Source organism: Pseudophryne corroboree, chromosome 12, assembly GCF_028390025.1.
Source record: "Pseudophryne corroboree isolate aPseCor3 chromosome 12, aPseCor3.hap2, whole genome shotgun sequence".
NCBI classification, from domain to species: domain Eukaryota; kingdom Metazoa; phylum Chordata; class Amphibia; order Anura; family Myobatrachidae; genus Pseudophryne; species Pseudophryne corroboree.
Genome location: NC_086455.1, coordinates 2,477,196 through 2,495,502, shown reverse-complemented (window position 1 = coordinate 2,495,502; position 18,307 = coordinate 2,477,196). Strand labels below are relative to the sequence as shown.

Sequence of the window (18,307 nt, the reverse complement as noted above, 5' to 3'; positions counted from 1 at the left end):
TGGCACACCGCACACACAGTCAGGGATATGGCACAAGGCACACACAGTCCGGGACACGGCACACACAGTCCGGGACACGGCACACACAGTCCGGGATATGGCACACACAGTCCGGGATATAGCACACACAGTCCGGGATATGGCACACACAGTCCGGGACACGGCACACACAGTCCGGGATATGGCACACACAGTCCGGGACACGGCACACACAGTCCGGGACACGGCACACACAGTCCGGGACACGGCACACACAGTCCGGGACACGGCACACACAGTCCGGGACACGGCACACACAGTCCGGGACATGGCACACACAGTCAGGGACACGGCACACACAGTCAGGGACACGGCACACACAGTCAGGGACACGGCACACACAGTCAGGGACACGGCACACACAGTCCGGGACACGGCACACACAGTCCGGTACACGGCACACACAGTCCGGGATACGGCACACACAGTCCGGGACATGGCACGCGGCGCACACAGTCAGGGATATGGCACACCGCACACACAGTCAGGGATATGGCACACGGCACACACAGTCCGGGACACGGCACACACAGTCCGGGACACGGCACACACAGTCCGGGATATGGCACACACAGTCCGGGACACGGCACACACAGTCCGGGATATGGCACACACAGTCCGGGACACGGCACACACAGTCCGGGATATGGCACACACAGTCCGGGACACGGCACACACAGTCCGGGATACGGCACACACAGTCCGGGACACGGCACACACAGTCCGGGACACGGCACACACAGTCCGGGACACGGCACACACAGTCCGGGACACGGCACACACAGTCAGGGACACGGCACACACAGTCAGGGACACGGCACACACAGTCAGGGACACGGCACACACAGTCCGGGACACGGCACACACAGTCAGGGACACGGCACACACAGTCAGGGACACGGCACACACAGTCCGGGACACGGCACACACAGTCCGGGACACGGCACACACAGTCCGGGACACGGCACACACAGTCCGGGACACGGCACACACAGTCCGGGACACGGCACACACAGTCCGGGACACGGCACACACAGTCAGGGACACGGCACACACAGTCCGGGACACGGCACACACAGTCCGGGACACGGCACACACAGTCAGGGACACGGCACACACAGTCAGGGACACGGCACACACAGTCAGGGACACGGCACACACAGTCAGGGACACGGCACACACAGTCAGGGACACGGCACACACAGTCAGGGACACGGCACACACAGTCCGGGACACGGCACACACAGTCCGGGACACGGCACACACAGTCAGGGACACGGCACACACAGTCCGGGACACGGCACACACAGTCCGGGACACGGCACACACAGTCCGGGACACGGCACACACAGTCAGGGACACGGCACACACAGTCCGGGACACGGCACACACAGTCCGGGATATGGCACACAACACACAGTCAGGGACATAGGGCCTTATTCAGATCTGATCGCTGGGCTGCGTATTTTGCAGTCCTGCGATCAGATAGTCGCCGCCTACGGGGGGAGGGTGAATTCGCTGTGTTAGTGTGCGATCCCATGTGTAGCAGAGCTCCGCGCAGCCCGGGACTTACTGAGCCGCTGCGATCACATCAGGCTGATCGGGGCTGGAGCTGACGTCAGACACACACCCTACAAACACTTGAGCCCGCCTTCGTTTTTTCGGACACTCCCAGAAAACGGTCACTTGCCACCCACGAACGCCCTCTTCCTGTCAATCCCCTTGCGTACGCCCGTACAACTGGATTCTTCACACAGCCCGTCGCAAACTGCTGATGACCGTTGTACACGTCCGACGCGCCGACGCGGTGCATACGCATGCACAGCTCAGATCTGCTCACCCGCTGTGCGGAAACGCAGAGCAGCGACCAGATCTGAATGAGGCCATCGTACAGGGCACAGACTCCGGGACTGAGGTATTATGTTCTAGAGTCCGGGAGTGGTGACAATATCGGATGTGTCCTGCACGCTCCCCCCAGAGGTGTCATCTGTGTTCCGGGGACAGAACATGGGGGGGGAGACTCAGTTCTTCTGTTTGCAGATATTTGTGTCAGCGGCCGCAGAGTCTCAGATATTAGATAATGGCCTGATACAGCGTTTCCCCTTCCTAAGCTCCAGCCTGTCTGGGCCCTGCACTGACTGCAGCTTCCTCCGGCCCTGAGAGAACAGGATCTTATCTGCAGCCAGACTGGCAGAGGGTGGCAGGGACCGCAGCGGGCACAGACAGATTACTGCTATACCCCACGGTCACACAGACCCCACACAGTCTAAAGGGCTGCCAACGTCCCGGGGGTGAAGGGGTTAGGGGTAGGATGGGACAGAGCAATGTTGTGCAGGTCACTAGAGAGGTCAGTAATGTAATAATCTGCAGGATATATCACTATGTACGTGTCAGGGGGTAGATGGGACAGAGCAATGTTCTGCAGTCACTAGAGAGGTCAGTAATGTAATAATCTGCAGGATATATCACTATGTACGTGTCAGGGGGTAGATGGGACAGAGCAATGTTCTGCAGGTCACTAGAGAGGTCAGTAATGTAATAATCTGCAGGATATATCACTATGTACGTGTCAGGGGGTAGATGGGACAGAGCAATGTTCTGCAGGTCACTAGAGAGGTCAGTAGTGTAATAATCTGCAGAATATATCACTATGTACCTGTCAGGGGGTAGATGGGACAGAGCAATGCTCTGCAGATCACTAGAGAGGTCAGTAATGTAATAATCTGCAGAATATATCACTATGTACCTGTCAGCGGGTAGATGGGACAGAGCAATGTTCTGCATATCACTAGAGAGGTCAGTAATGTAATAATCTGCAGGATATATCACTATGTACCTGTCAGGGGGTAGATGGGACAGAGCAATGCTCTGCAGATCACTAGAGAGGTCAGTAATGTAATAATCTGCAGAATATATCACTATGTGCCTGTCAGGGGGTAGATGGGACAGAGCAATGTTCTGCAGGTCACTAGAGAGGTCAGTAATGTCATAATCTGCAGGATATATCACTATGTACCTGTCAGGGGGTAGATGGGACAGAGCAATGTTCTGCAGATAACTAAAGAGGTCAGTAATGTAATAATCTGCAGAATATATCACTATGTACCTGTCAGGGGGTAGATGGGACAGAGCAATGTTCTGCAGACCACTAGAGGGGTCAGTAATGTAATAATCTGCAGGATATATTACTATGTACCTGTCAGGGGGTAGATGGGACAGAGCAATGTTCTGCAGATCACAAGTGAGGTCAGTAATGTAATAATCTGCAGGATATATCACTATGTAGCTGTCAGGGGGTAGATGGGACAGAGCAATGCTCTGCAGGTCACTAGAGAGGTCAGTAATGTAATAATCTGCAGGATATATCACTATGTATCTGTCAGGGGTTAGATGGGACAGAGCAATGTTCTGCAGTCACTAGAGAGGTCAGTCATGTAATAATCTGCAGAATATATCACTATGTATCTGTCAGGGGGTAGATGGGACAGAGCAATGTTCTGCAGATCACTAGAGAGGTCAGTAATGTAATAATCTGCAGAATATATCACTATGTACCTGTCAGGGGGTAGATGGGACAGAGCAATGTTCTGCAGACCACTAGAGGGGTCAGTAATGTAATAATCTGCAGGATATATTACTATGTACCTGTCAGGGGGTAGATGGGACAGAGCAATGTTCTGCAGATCACTAGTGAGGTCAGTAATGTAATAATCTGCAGGATATATCACTATGTAGCTGTCAGGGGGTAGATGGGACAGAGCAATGCTCTGCAGGTCACTAGAGAGGTCAGTAATGTAATAATCTGCAGGATATATCACTATGTATCTGTCAGGGGTTAGATGGGACAGAGCAATGCTCTGCAGATCACTAGAGAGGTCAGTAATGTAATAATCTGCAGGATATATCACTATGTACCTGTCAGGGGGTAGATGGGACAGAGCAATGTTCTGCAGATCACTAGTGAGGTCAGTAATGTAATAATCTGCAGGATATATCACTATGTAGCTGTCAGGGGGTAGATGGGACAAAGCAATGCTCTGCAGGTCACTAGAGAGGTCAGTAATGTAATAATCCACAGGATGTGTCACTATGTACCTGTCAGGGGGTAGATGGGACAGAGCAATGTTCTGCAGATCACTAGAGAGGTCAGTAATGTAATAATCTGCAGGATATATCACTATGTGCCTGTCAGGGGGTAGATGGGACAGAGCAATGTTCTGCAGATCACTAGAGGTCAGTAATGTAATAATCTGCAGAATATATCACTATGTACCTGTCGGGTGGTAAATGGGACAGAGCAATGCTCTGCAGGTCACTAGAGAGGTCAGTAATGTAATAATCTGCGGGATATATCACTATGTACCTGTCAGTTGGGTAGATGGGACAGAGCAATGTTCTGCAGGCCACTAGAGAGGTCAGTAATGTAATAATCTGCAGGATATATCACTGTGTACCTGTCGGGGGTAGATAGGACAGAGCAATGTTCTGCAGATCACTAGAGAGGTCAGTAATTTAATAATCTGCAGGATATACCACTGTGTACCTGTCGGGGTAGAGGGGACAGAGCAATGTTCTGCAGATCACTAGAGAGGACAGTAATGTAATAATCTGCAGGATATATCACTGTGTACCTGTCGTGGTAGAGGGGACAGAGCAATGCTCTGCAGGTCACTAGAGAGGTCAGTAATGTAATAATCTGCAGGATATATCACTATGTACCTGTCACGGAGTAGATGGGACAGAGCAATGCTCTGCAGGTCACTAGAGAGGTCAGTAATGTAATAATCTGCAGTCTATATCACTATGTTCCTGTTGGGGTAGAGGGGACAGAGCAATGTTCTGCAGGTCACTAGAGAGGTCAGTAATGTAATAATCTGCAGGATATATCACTATATACCTGTCAGGGGGTAGATGGGACAGAGCAATATTCTGCAGATCTCTAGAGAGGTCAGTAATGTAATAATCTGCAGGATATATCACTATGTGCCTGTCAGGGGGGAGATGGGACAGAGCAATGTTCTGCAGATCACTAGAGAGGTCAGTAATGTAATAATCTGCAGGATATATCACTATGTACCTGTCAGGGAGTAGATGGGACAGAGCAATGTTCTGCAGGTCACTAAAGACGTCAGTAATGTAATAATCTGCAGGATATACCACTATGTACCTGTCAGGAGGGTAGATGGGACAGAGCAATGCTCTACAGGTCACTAGAGAGGTCAGTAATGTAATAATCTGCAGGATATATCACTATGTGCCTGTCAGGGGGGAGATGGGACAGAGCAATGTTCTGCAGATCACTAGAGAGGTCAGTAATGTAATAATCTGCAGGATAAATCACTATATACCTGTCAGGGGGTAGATGGTACAGAGCAATGCTCTGCAGGTCACTAGAGAGGTCAGTAATGTAATAATCTGCAGGATATATCACTATGTGCCTGTCAGTTGGGTAGATGGGACAGAGCAATGTTCTGCAGGCCACTAGAGAGGTCAGTAATGTAATAATCTGCAGGATATATCACTGTGTACCTGTCGGGGGTAGATAGGACAGAGCAATGCTCTGCAGATCACTAGAGAGGTCAGTAATGTAATAATCTGCAGGATATATCACTGTGTACCTGTCGGGGTAGAGGGGACAGAGCAATGTTCTGCAGATCACTAGAGAGGTCAGTAATGTAATACTCTGCAGGATATATCACTATGTACCTGTCGGGGGTAGATGGGACAGAGCAATGTTCTGCAGATCACTAGAGAGGTCAGTAATGTAATAATCTGCAGAATATATCACTATGTACCTGTCAGGGTAGAGGGGACAGAGCAATGTTCTGCAGATGACTAGAGAGGTCAGTGATGTAATAATCTGCAGGATATATCACTATGTACCTGTCAGGGGGTAGATGGGACAGAGCAATGCTCTGCAATCACTAGAGAGGTCAGTAATGTAATAATCTGCAGGATATATCACTATGTATCTGTCAGAAGATAGATGGGACAGAGCAATGTTCTGCAGATCACTAGAGAGGTCAGTAATGTAATAATCTGCTGGATATATCACTATGTACCTGTCAGGGAGTAGATGGGACAGAGCAATGCTCTGCAGGTCACTAGAGAGGTCAGTAATGTAATAATCTGCAGGATATATCACTATGTATCTGTCAGGGAGTAGATGGGACAGAGCAATGCTCTGCAGGTCACTAGAGAGGTCAGTAATGTAATAATCTGCAGGATATATCACTATGTACCTGTCGCGGGGTAGATGGGACAGAGCAATGTTCTGCAGATCACTAGAGAGGTCAGTAATGTAATAATCTGCAGAATATATCACTATGCACCTCTCAGGGGGTAGATGGGACAGAGCAATGTTCTGCAGATCACTAGAGAGGTCAGTAATGTAATAATCTGCAGGATATATCACTATGTACCTGTCGGGGGGTAGATGGGACAGAGCAATGTTCTGCAGATCACTATAGAGGTCAGTAATTTAATAATCTGCAGGATATATAAATATGTACCTGTCGGGGGGTAGTTGGGACAGAGCAATGTTCTGCAGATCACTAGAGAGGTCAGTAATGTAATAATCTGCAGGATATATCACTATGTAGTACTTACCTGTCGGGGGGTAGAGGGGACAGAGCAATGTTCTGCAGATCACTAGAGAGGTCAGTAATGTAATAATCTGCAGAATATATCACTATGTACCTGTCAGGGTAGAGGGGACAGAGCAATGTTCTGCAGATCACTAGAGAGGTCAGTAATGTAATACTCTGCAGGATATATCACTATGTACCTGTCGTGGTAGAGGGGACAGAGCAATGCTCTGCAGGTCACTAGAGAGGTCAGTAATGTAATAATCTACAGGATATATCACTATGTGCCTGTCAGGGGGTAGATGGGACAGAGCAATGCTCTGCAGATCACTAGAGGGGTCAGTAATGTAATAATCTGCAGGATATATCACTATGTACCTGTCGTGGTAGAGGGGACAGAGCAATGCTCTGCAGGTCACTAGAGAGGTCAGTAATGTAATAATCCACAGGATATGTCACTATGTACCTGTCAGGGGGTAGATGGGACAGAGCAATGTTCTGCAGATCACTAGAGAGGTCAGTAATGTAATAATCTGCAGGATATATCACTATGTACCTGTCAGGGGGTAGATGGGACAGAGCAATGTTCTGCAGATCACTAGAGGGGTCAGTAATGTAATAATCTGCAGGATATATCGCTATGTACCTGTCAGGGGGTAGATGGGACAGAGCAATGTTCTGCAGATCACTAGAGAGGTCAGTAATGTAATCATTTGCAGGATATATCACTATGTACCTGTCAGGGGGTAGATGGGACAGAGCAATGTTCTGCAGATCACTAGAGAGGTCAGTAATGTAATAATCTGCAGGATATATCACTATGTACCTGTCAGGGGGTAGATGGGACAGAGCAATGTTCTGCAGATCACTAGAGGGGTCAGTAATGTAATAATCTGCAGGATATATCGCTATGTACCTGTCAGGGGGTAGATGGGACAGAGCAATGTTCTGCAGATCACTAGAGAGATCAGTAATGTAATACTCTGCAGGATATATCACTGTGTACCTGTTGGGGTAGAGGGGACAGAGCAATGTTCTGCAGATCACTAGAGAGGTCAGTAATGTAATAATCTGCAGGATATATCGCTATGTACCTGTCAGGGAGTAGATGGGACAGAGCAATGCTCTGCAGATCACTAGAGAGGTCAGTAATGTAATAATCTGCAGGATATGTCACTATGTACCTGTCGGGGGGTAGATGGGACAGAGCAATGTTCTGCAGATCACTAGAGAGGTCAGTAATGTAATAATTTGCAGGATATATCACTATGTACCTGTCAGGGGGTAGATGGGACAGAGCAATGTTCTGCAGATCTCTAGAGAGGTCAGTAATGTAATAATCTGCAGTATATGTCACTATGCACCTGTCGGGGGTAGATAACTGCACCTCTTGGGGTAGGCGGGGCAGGACATAGTGAGGTCCCCTGTAACAGGCGACAGATGACAACGTAGCGCCCCCCTGACTGTAGCGGAGTACACTGACTGCAGACTGTATGGACAGCGGGGGATACTGTACATCACTGGGCTCCGGCAGGATCAGAGCTCGGGGTGGGCTGCCTGTGGGCGGTGGGGAGGGGGCAGGACAGGAAGGAGACTATCTGTGTGTGTGTGAGTACAGCACACAGAGGACCCAGCCGCTCACAGACGGACGCAGGACGCTGGCAGTGCCTGGTAACCTCATACTGCTTAGGGGTCTCTGCCTGGGGGGTGGTTGGGGTGACAGGTCTGGGGAGGGGGTGGGTACATGTATGTTATGTGTATCCGTGTGCTGCTGGTTGTTTCACTGTATACTCAGTAACGCTTTACTGCCTGTAGCCCCCCCTTATTGTCACTGAGTCTCCCCGGTACCCCACTAACACCATGCCTCATTACCTTACCCCTCCATTCTGCCCGGTATCCCACTAACACCATGCCTCATTACCTTACCCCTCCATCCTGCCCGGTACCCCACTAACACCATGCCTCATTACCTTACCCTCCATCCTGCCCGGTACCCCACTAACACCATGCTTCATTACCTTACCCCTCCATCCTGCCCGGTACCCCACTAACACCATGCCTCATTACCTTACACCTCCATCCTGCCCGGTATCCCACTAACACCATGCCTCATTACCTTACCCCTCCATTCTGCCCGGTATCCCACTAACACCATGCCTCATTACCTTACCCCTCCATCCTGCCCGGTACCCCACTAACACCATGCCTCATTACCTTACCCCTCCATCTTGCCCGGTACCCCACTAACAACATGCCTCATTACCTTACCCCTCCATCCTGCCCGGTACCCCACTAACACCATGCCTCATTACCTTACCCCTCCATCCTGCCCGGTATCCCACTAACACCATGCCTCATTACCTTACCCCTCCATCCTGCCCGGTATCCCACTAACACCATGCCTCATTACCTTACCCCTCCATCCTGCCCGGTATCCCACTAACACCATGCCTCATTACCTTACCCCTCCATCCTGCCCGGTACCCCACTAACACCATGCCTCATTACCTTACCCCTCCATCTTGCCCGGTACCCCACTAACAACATGCCTCATTACCTTACCCCTCCATCCTGCCCGGTACCCCACTAACACCATGCCTCATTACCTTACCCCTCCATCCTGCCCGGTATCCCACTAACACCATGCCTCATTACCTTACCCCTCCATCCTGCCCGGTATCCCACTAACACCATGCCTCATTACCTTACCCCTCCATCCTGCCCGGTATCCCACTAACACCATGCCTCATTACCTTACCCCTCCATCCTGCCCGGTACCCCACTAACACCATGCCTCATTACCTTACCCCTCCATCCTGCCCGGTACCCTACTAACACCATGCCTCATTACCTTACCCCTCCATCCTGCCCGGTACCCCACTAACATCATGCCTCATTACCTGACCCCTCCATCTGCCCGGTACCCCACTAACACCATGCCTCATTACCTTACCCCTCCATCCTGCCCGGTATCCCACTAACACCATGCCTCATTACCTTACCCCTCCATCCTGCCCGGTACCCCACTAACACCATGCCTCATTACCTTACCCCTCCATCCTGCCCGGTATCCCACTAACACCATGCCTCATTACCTTACCCATCCATTCTGCCCGGTGCCCCACTAACACCATGCCTCATTACATTACCCCTCCATCCTGCCCGGTATCCCACTAACACCATGCCTCATTACCTTACACCTCCATCCTGCCCGGTACCCCACTAACACCGTGCCTCATTACCTTACACCTCCATCCTGCCCGGTACCCCACTAACACCATGCCTCATTACCTTACCCCTCCATCCTGCCCGGTATCCCACTAACACCATGCCTCATTACCTTACACCTCCATCCTGCCCGGTACCCCACTAACACCATGCCTCATTACCTTACTCCTCCATCCTGTCCGGTGCCCCACTAACACCATACCTCATTACCTTACCCCTCCATCCTGCCCGGTATCCCACTAACACCATGCCTCATTACCTTACCCCTCCATTCTGCCCGGTACCCCACTAACACCATGCCTCATTACCTTACCCCCTCCATCCTGCCCCTGTACCTCACTAACACCATGCCTCATTACCTTACCCCTCCATCCTGCCCGTACCCCACTAACACCATGCCTCATTACCTTACCCCTCCATCCTTCCCCTGTACCCCACTAACACCATGCCTCATTACCTTACCCTCCATCCTGCCCGGTACCCCACTAACACCATGCCTCATTACCTTACCCCTCCATCCTGCCCGGTAACCCACTAACACCATGCCTCATTACCTTACCCCTCCATCCTGCCCGGTAACCCACTAACACCATGCCTCACTACCTTACCCCTCCATCCTGCTCGGTACCCCACTAACACCATGCCTCATTACCTTACCCCTCCATCCTGCCCGGTACCTCACTAACACCATGCCTCATTACCTTACCCCTCCATCCTGCCTATAAATCATGCCCATGTATGCAGGAAATATAGGTGGGGTAGTACAGGTACAGGGGGGTACATGATGTATGCAGGAGGTATAGGTGGGGGTAGTACAGGTACAGGGGGGCACATGATGCATGCAGGAGGTATAGGTGGGGTAGTACAGGTACAGGGGGGCACATGATGTATGCGGGAGGTATAGGTGGGGGTAGTACAGGTACAGGGGGGTACATGATGTATGCAGGAGGTATAGGTGGGGGTAGTACAGGTACAGGGGGGCACATGATGTATGCAGGAGGTATAGGTGGGGTAGTACAGGTACAGGGGGGGGCACATGATGTATGCAGGAGGTATAGGTGGGGTAGTACAGGTACAGGGGGTACATGATGTATGCAGGAGGTATAGGTGGGGTAGTACAGGTACAGGGGGGCACATGATGTATGCAGGAGGTATAGGTGGGGGTAGTACAGGTACAGGGGGCACATGATGTATGCAGGAGGTATAGGTGGGGTAGTACAGGTACAGGGGGGCACATGATGTATGCAGGAGGTATAATGGGGGTAGTACAGGTACAGGGGGGCACATGATGTATGCAGGAGGTATAGGTGGGGGTAGTACAGGTACAGGGGGGCACATGATGTATGCAGGAGGTATAGGTGGGGTAGTACAGGTACAGGGGGCACATGATGTATGCAGGAGGTATAGTTGGGGGTAGTACAAGTACAGGGGGGGGTACATGATGTATGCAGGAGGTATAGGTGGGGGTAGTACAGGTACAGGGGGGTACATGATGTATGCAGGAGGTATAGGTGGGGTAGTACAGGTACAGGGGGGGCACATGATGTATGCAGGAGGTATAGGTGGGGTAGTACAGGTACAGGAGGGCACATGATGTATGCAGGAGGTATAGGTGGGGTAGTACAGGTACAGGAGGGCACATGATGTATGCAGGAGGTATAGGTGGGGTAGTACAGGTACAGGGGGGTACATGATGTATGCAGGAGGTATAGGTGGGGGTAGTACAGGTACAGGGGGGCACATGATGTATGCAGGAGGTATAGGTGGGGGTAGTACAGGTACAGGGGGGGCACATGATGTATGCAGGAGGTATAGGTGGGGTAGTACAGGTACAGGGGGGCACATGATGTATGCAGGCGGTATAGGTGGGGGTAGTACTACCCCCATCATCCTCTATCTCCTCTACTGTAACTACCCTCATCATCCTCTATCTTCTCTATTGTAACTACCCCCATCATCCTCTCTCTTCTCTACTGTAACTACCCCATCATCCTCTATCTCCTCTACTATAACTACCCCATCATCCTATATCTTCTGTATTGTAACTACCCCATCATCCTCTATCTTCTCTATTGTAACTACCCCATCATCCTCTATCTCCTCTACTGTAACTATCCCCATCATCCTCTATCTCCTCTACTATAACTACCCCCATCATCCTCTATCTCCTCTACTTAAACTACCCCATCATCCTATATCTTCTCTATTGTAACTACCCCCATCATCCTCTATCTTCTCTATTGTAACTACCCCCATCATCCTCTATCTTCTCTATTGTAACTACCCCCATCATCCTCTATCTCCTCTACTGTAACTACCCCCATCATCCTCTCTCTTCTCTACTGTAACTACCCCCATCATCCTCTATCTTCTCTACTGTAACTACCCTCATCATCCTCTGTCTTCTCTACTGTAACTACCCCATCATCCTCTATCTCCTCTACTATAACTACCCCCATCATCCTCTCTCCACTACTGTAACTGCCCCCATCATCCTCTATATCCTCTACTGTAACTACCCCCATCATCCTCTCTCTTCTCTACTGTAACTACCCCATCATCCTCTATATTCTCTACTGTAACTACCCCCATCATCCTCTATCTTCTCTACTGTAACTACCCCATCATCCTCTATATTCTCTACTGTAACTACCCCCATCATCCTCTATATTCTCTACTGTAACTACCCCCATCATCCTCTATCTCCTCTACTATAACTACCCCATCATCCTATATCTTCTCTATTGTAACTACCACCATCATCCTCTATCTTCTCTATTGTAACTACCCCATCATCCTCTATCTCCTCTACTGTAACTACCCCCATCATCCTCTATCTCCTCTACTGTAACTACCCCCATCATCCTCTATCTCCTCTACTATAACTACCCCATCATCCTATATCTTCTCTATTGTAACTACCCCCATCATCCTCTATCTTCTCTATTGTAACTACCCCCATCATCCTCTATCTCCTCTACTGTAACTATCCCATCATCCTCTATCTCCTCTACTATAACTACCCCCATCATCCTCTCTCTTCTCTACTGTAACTACCCCCATCATCCTCTCTCTTCTCTACTGTAACTACCCCCATCATCCTCTCTCTTCTCTACTGTAACTACCCCCATCATCCTCTCTCTTCTCTACTGTAACTACCCCCATCATCCTCTCTCTTCTCTACTGTAACTACCCCCATCATCCTCCCTCTTCTCTACTGTAACTACCCCATCATCCACTATCTCCTCTACTATAACTACCCCCATCATCCTCTCTCTTCTCTACTGTAACTACCCCATCATCCTCTATCTCCTCCTGCTGTAACTACCCCCATCATCCTCTATCTTCTCTACTGTAACTACCCCCATCATCCTCTCTCTTCTCTACTGTAACTACCCCATCATCCTCTATCTCCTCTACTATAACTACCCCCATCATCCTCTCTCTTCTCTACTGTAACTACCCCCATCATCCTCTATATCCTCTACTGTAACTACCCCCATCATCCTCTCTCTTCTCTACTGTAACTACCCCCATCATCCTCTATATCCTCTACTATAACTACCCCCATAATCCTCTATCTTCTCTACTGTAACTACCCCCATCATCCTCTCTCTACTGTAACTACCCCCATCATCCTCTATATTCTCTACTGTAACTACCCCCATCATCCTCTATCTCCTCTATTATAACTACCCCATCATCCTATATCTTCTCTATTGTAACTACCCCCATCATCCTCTATCTCCTCTACTGTAACTACCCCCATTATCCTCTATCTCCTCTACTGTAACTACCCCCATCATCCTCTATCTTCTGTACTGTAACTACCCCATCATCCTCTATCTCCTCTACTATAACTACCCCCGTCATCCTCTCCCTTCTCTACTGTAACTACCCCCATCATCCTCTATATCCTCTACTGTAACTACCCCCATCATCCTCTCTCTTCTCTACTGTAACTACCCCCATCATCCTCTATATCCTCTACTATAACTACCCCCATCATCCTCTATCTTCTCTACTGTAACTACCCCCTCATCCTCTATATCCTCTACTGTAACTAACTACCCCCATCATCCTCTATATCCTCTACTGTAACTACCCCCACCATCCTCTATATCCTCTACTGTAACTACCCCATCATCCTCTATATCCTCTACTGTAACTACCCCCATCATCCTCTATATCCTCTACTGTAACTACCCCCATCATCCTCTACTGTAACTACCCCCATCATCCTCTATCTCTTCTACTGTAACTACCCCCATCATCCTCTCTCTTCTCTACTGTAACTACCCCATCATCCTCTATATCCTCTACTGTAACTACCCCCATCATCCTCTATATCCTCTACTGTAACTACCCCCATCATCCTCTATATCCTCTACTGTAACTACCCCCATCATCCTCTATATCCTCTTCTGTAACTACCCCCATCATCCTCTATATCCTCTACTGTAACTACCCCCATCATCCTCTATCTCCTCTACTGTAACTACCCCCATCATCCTCTATATCCTCTACTGTAACTACCCCCATCATCCTCTCTCTTCTCTACTGTAACTACCCCCATCATCCTCTATATTCTCTACTGTAACTACCCCCATCATCCTCCCTCTTCTCTACTGTAACTACCCCATCATCCTCTATCTCCTCTACTATAACTACCCCCGTCATCCTCTCCCTTCTCTACTGTAACTACCCCCATCATCCTCTATATCCTCTACTGTAACTACCCCCATCATCCTCTCTCTTCTCTACTGTAACTACCCCCATCATCCTCTATATCCTCTACTATAACTACCCCCATCATCCTCTATCTTCTCTACTGTAACTACCCCCTCATCCTCTATATCCTCTACTGTAACTAACTACCCCCATCATCCTCTATATCCTCTACTGTAACTACCCCCACCATCCTCTATATCCTCTACTGTAACTACCCCATCATCCTCTATATCCTCTACTGTAACTACCCCCATCATCCTCTATATCCTCTACTGTAACTACCCCCATCATCCTCTACTGTAACTACCCCCATCATCCTCTATCTCTTCTACTGTAACTACCCCCATCATCCTCTCTCTTCTCTACTGTAACTACCCCATCATCCTCTATATCCTCTACTGTAACTACCCCCATCATCCTCTATATCCTCTACTGTAACTACCCCCATCATCCTCTATATCCTCTACTGTAACTACCCCCATCATCCTCTATATCCTCTTCTGTAACTACCCCCATCATCCTCTATATCCTCTACTGTAACTACCCCCATCATCCTCTACTGTAACTACCCCCATCATCCTCTATATCCTCTACTGTAACTACCCCCATCATCCTCTATATCCTCTACTGTAACTACCCCCATCATCCTCTATATCCTCTTCTGTAACTACCCCCATCATCCTCTATATCCTCTACTGTAACTACCCCCATCATCCTCTATCTCCTCTACTGTAACTACCCCCATCATCCTCTATATCCTCTACTGTAACTACCCCCATCATCCTCTCTCTTCTCTACTGTAACTACCCCCATCATCCTCTATATTCTCTACTGTAACTACCCCCATCATCCTCCCTCTTCTCTACTGTAACTACCCCATCATCCTCTATCTCCTCTACTATAACTACCCCCGTCATCCTCTCCCTTCTCTACTGTAACTACCCCCATCATCCTCTATATCCTCTACTGTAACTACCCCCATCATCCTCTCTCTTCTCTACTGTAACTACCCCCATCATCCTCTATATCCTCTACTATAACTACCCCCATCATCCTCTATCTTCTCTACTGTAACTACCCCCTCATCCTCTATATCCTCTACTGTAACTAACTACCCCCATCATCCTCTATATCCTCTACTGTAACTACCCCCACCATCCTCTATATCCTCTACTGTAACTACCCCATCATCCTCTATATCCTCTACTGTAACTACCCCCATCATCCTCTATATCCTCTACTGTAACTACCCCCATCATCCTCTACTGTAACTACCCCCATCATCCTCTATCTCTTCTACTGTAACTACCCCCATCATCCTCTCTCTTCTCTACTGTAACTACCCCATCATCCTCTATATCCTCTACTGTAACTACCCCCATCATCCTCTATATCCTCTACTGTAACTACCCCCATCATCCTCTATATCCTCTACTGTAACTACCCCCATCATCCTCTATATCCTCTTCTGTAACTACCCCCATCATCCTCTATATCCTCTACTGTAACTACCCCCATCATCCTCTACTGTAACTACCCCCATCATCCTCTATCTCTTCTACTGTAACTACCCCCATCATCCTCTCTCTTCTCTACTGTAACTACCCCCATCATCCTCTATCTCTTCTACTGTAACTACCCCCATCATCCTCTCTCTTCTCTACTGTAACTACCCCCATCATCCTATATCTTCTCTATTGTAACTACCCCATCATCCTATATCTTCTCTATTGTAACTACCCCCATCATCCTCTATCTCCTCTTCTGTAACTACCCCCATCATCCTCTATATCCTCTACTGTAACTACCCCCATCATCCTCTATATCCTCTACTGTAACTACCCCATCATCCTCTATCTCCTCTACTGTAACTACCCCCATCATCCTCTATATCCTCTACTGTAACTACCCCCATCATCCTCTCTCTTCTCTACTGTAACTACCCCCATCATCCTCTATATTCTCTACTGTAACTACCCCCATCATCCTCCCTCTTCTCTACTGGAACTACCCCATCATCCTCTATCTCCTCTACTATAACTACCCCGTCATCCTCTCCCTTCTCTACTGTAACTACCCCCATCATCCTCTATATCCTCTACTGTAACTACCCCCATCATCCTCTCTCTTCTCTACTGTAACTACCCCCATCATCCTCTATATCCTCTACTATAACTACCCCCATCATCCTCTATCTTCTCTACTGTAACTACCCCCTCATCCTCTATATCCTCTACTGTAACTAACTACCCCCATCATCCTCTATATCCTCTACTGTAACTACCCCCACCATCCTCTATATCCTCTACTGTAACTACCCCATCATCCTCTATATCCTCTACTGTAACTACCCCCATCATCCTCTATATCCTCTACTGTAACTACCCCCATCATCCTCTACTGTAACTACCCCCATCATCCTCTATCTCTTCTACTGTAACTACCCCCATCATCCTCTCTCTTCTCTACTGTAACTACCCCATCATCCTCTATATCCTCTACTGTAACTACCCCCATCATCCTCTATATCCTCTACTGTAACTACCCCCATCATCCTCTATATCCTCTACTGTAACTACCCCCATCATCCTCTATATCCTCTTCTGTAACTACCCCATCATCCTCTATATCCTCTACTGTAACTACCCCCATCATCCTCTACTGTAACTACCCCCATCATCCTCTATCTCTTCTACTGTAACTACCCCCATCATCCTCTCTCTTCTCTACTGTAACTACACCCATCATCCTCTATCTCTTCTACTGTAACTACCCCCATCATCCTCTCTCTTCTCTACTGTAACTACCCCCATCATCCTATATCTTCTCTATTGTAACTACCCCATCATCCTATATCTTCTCTATTGTAACTACCCCCATCATCCTCTATCTCCTCTTCTGTAACTACCCCATCATCCTCTCTCTACTCTGCTGTAACTACCCCCATCATCCTCTGTCTCTACCTGCGGTAACTACCCCCATCATCCTCTATCTCATCTACTTTAACTACCCCCATCATCCTCTATCTTCTCTATTGTAACTACCCCATCATCCTCTATCTCCTCCTGCTGTAACTACCCCCATCATCCTCTATCTCCTCCTGCTGTATCTTCCCCCATCATCCTCTATCTCCTCCTGCTGTAACTACCCCATCATCCTCTATCTCCTCCTGCGGTAACTACCCCCATCATCCTGTAGGAATAGGGCTTTGGTACACGTGTGCCGTGTGGGCAGGCCAGGATCTCCTGTGGATGATGGGTAAACGTGTGCCGTGTGGGCAGGCCAGGATCTCCTGTGGATGATGGGTAAACGTGTGAGGTGTGGGCAGGCCAGGATCTCCTGTGGATGATGGGTACACGTGTGGTGTGGGCAGGCCAGGATCTCCTGTAGATGATGGGTACAGGTGTGTGGTGTGGGCAGGCCAGGATCTCCTGTGGATGATGGGTACAGGTGTGTGGTGTGGGCAGGCCAGGATTTCCTGTGGGTAGTGGATACATGTGTGTTGTGTGGGAAGGCCAGGATCTCCTGTGGATGGTGGTGTATGGTGTGGGCAGGCCAGGATCTCCTGTGGATGGTGGTGTGGGCAGGCCAGGATCTTCTGTGGATGGTGGTGTGTGGTGTGGGCAGGCCAGGATCTCCTGTGGATGGTGGTGTGGGCAGGCCAGGATCTCCTGTGGATGGTGGTGTGTGGTGTGGGCAGGCCAGGATCTCCTGTGGATGGT

The 18,307-nt window shown here is 49.1% G+C and overlaps 1 protein-coding gene across 2 annotated transcripts in view; it reads left to right on the top strand.

Moving 5' to 3' along the window:
* The window catches only part of LOC134980040 (mothers against decapentaplegic homolog 6-like), a 64,088-nt gene that overhangs the window by 17,823 nt on the left and 27,958 nt on the right, over positions 1 to 18,307 (top strand). Inside the window, exon 1 of one of the 2 annotated variants that reach the window (XM_063946646.1) lies at positions 8,212 to 8,297. The exons of the other annotated variant lie outside the window; for it this stretch is intronic. The gene's annotated coding sequence lies outside the window, so the exon portion shown is untranslated. Of the gene's footprint in view, positions 1 to 8,211; positions 8,298 to 18,307 lie in introns of those variants that run through there. 2 annotated transcript variants of the gene reach the window in all.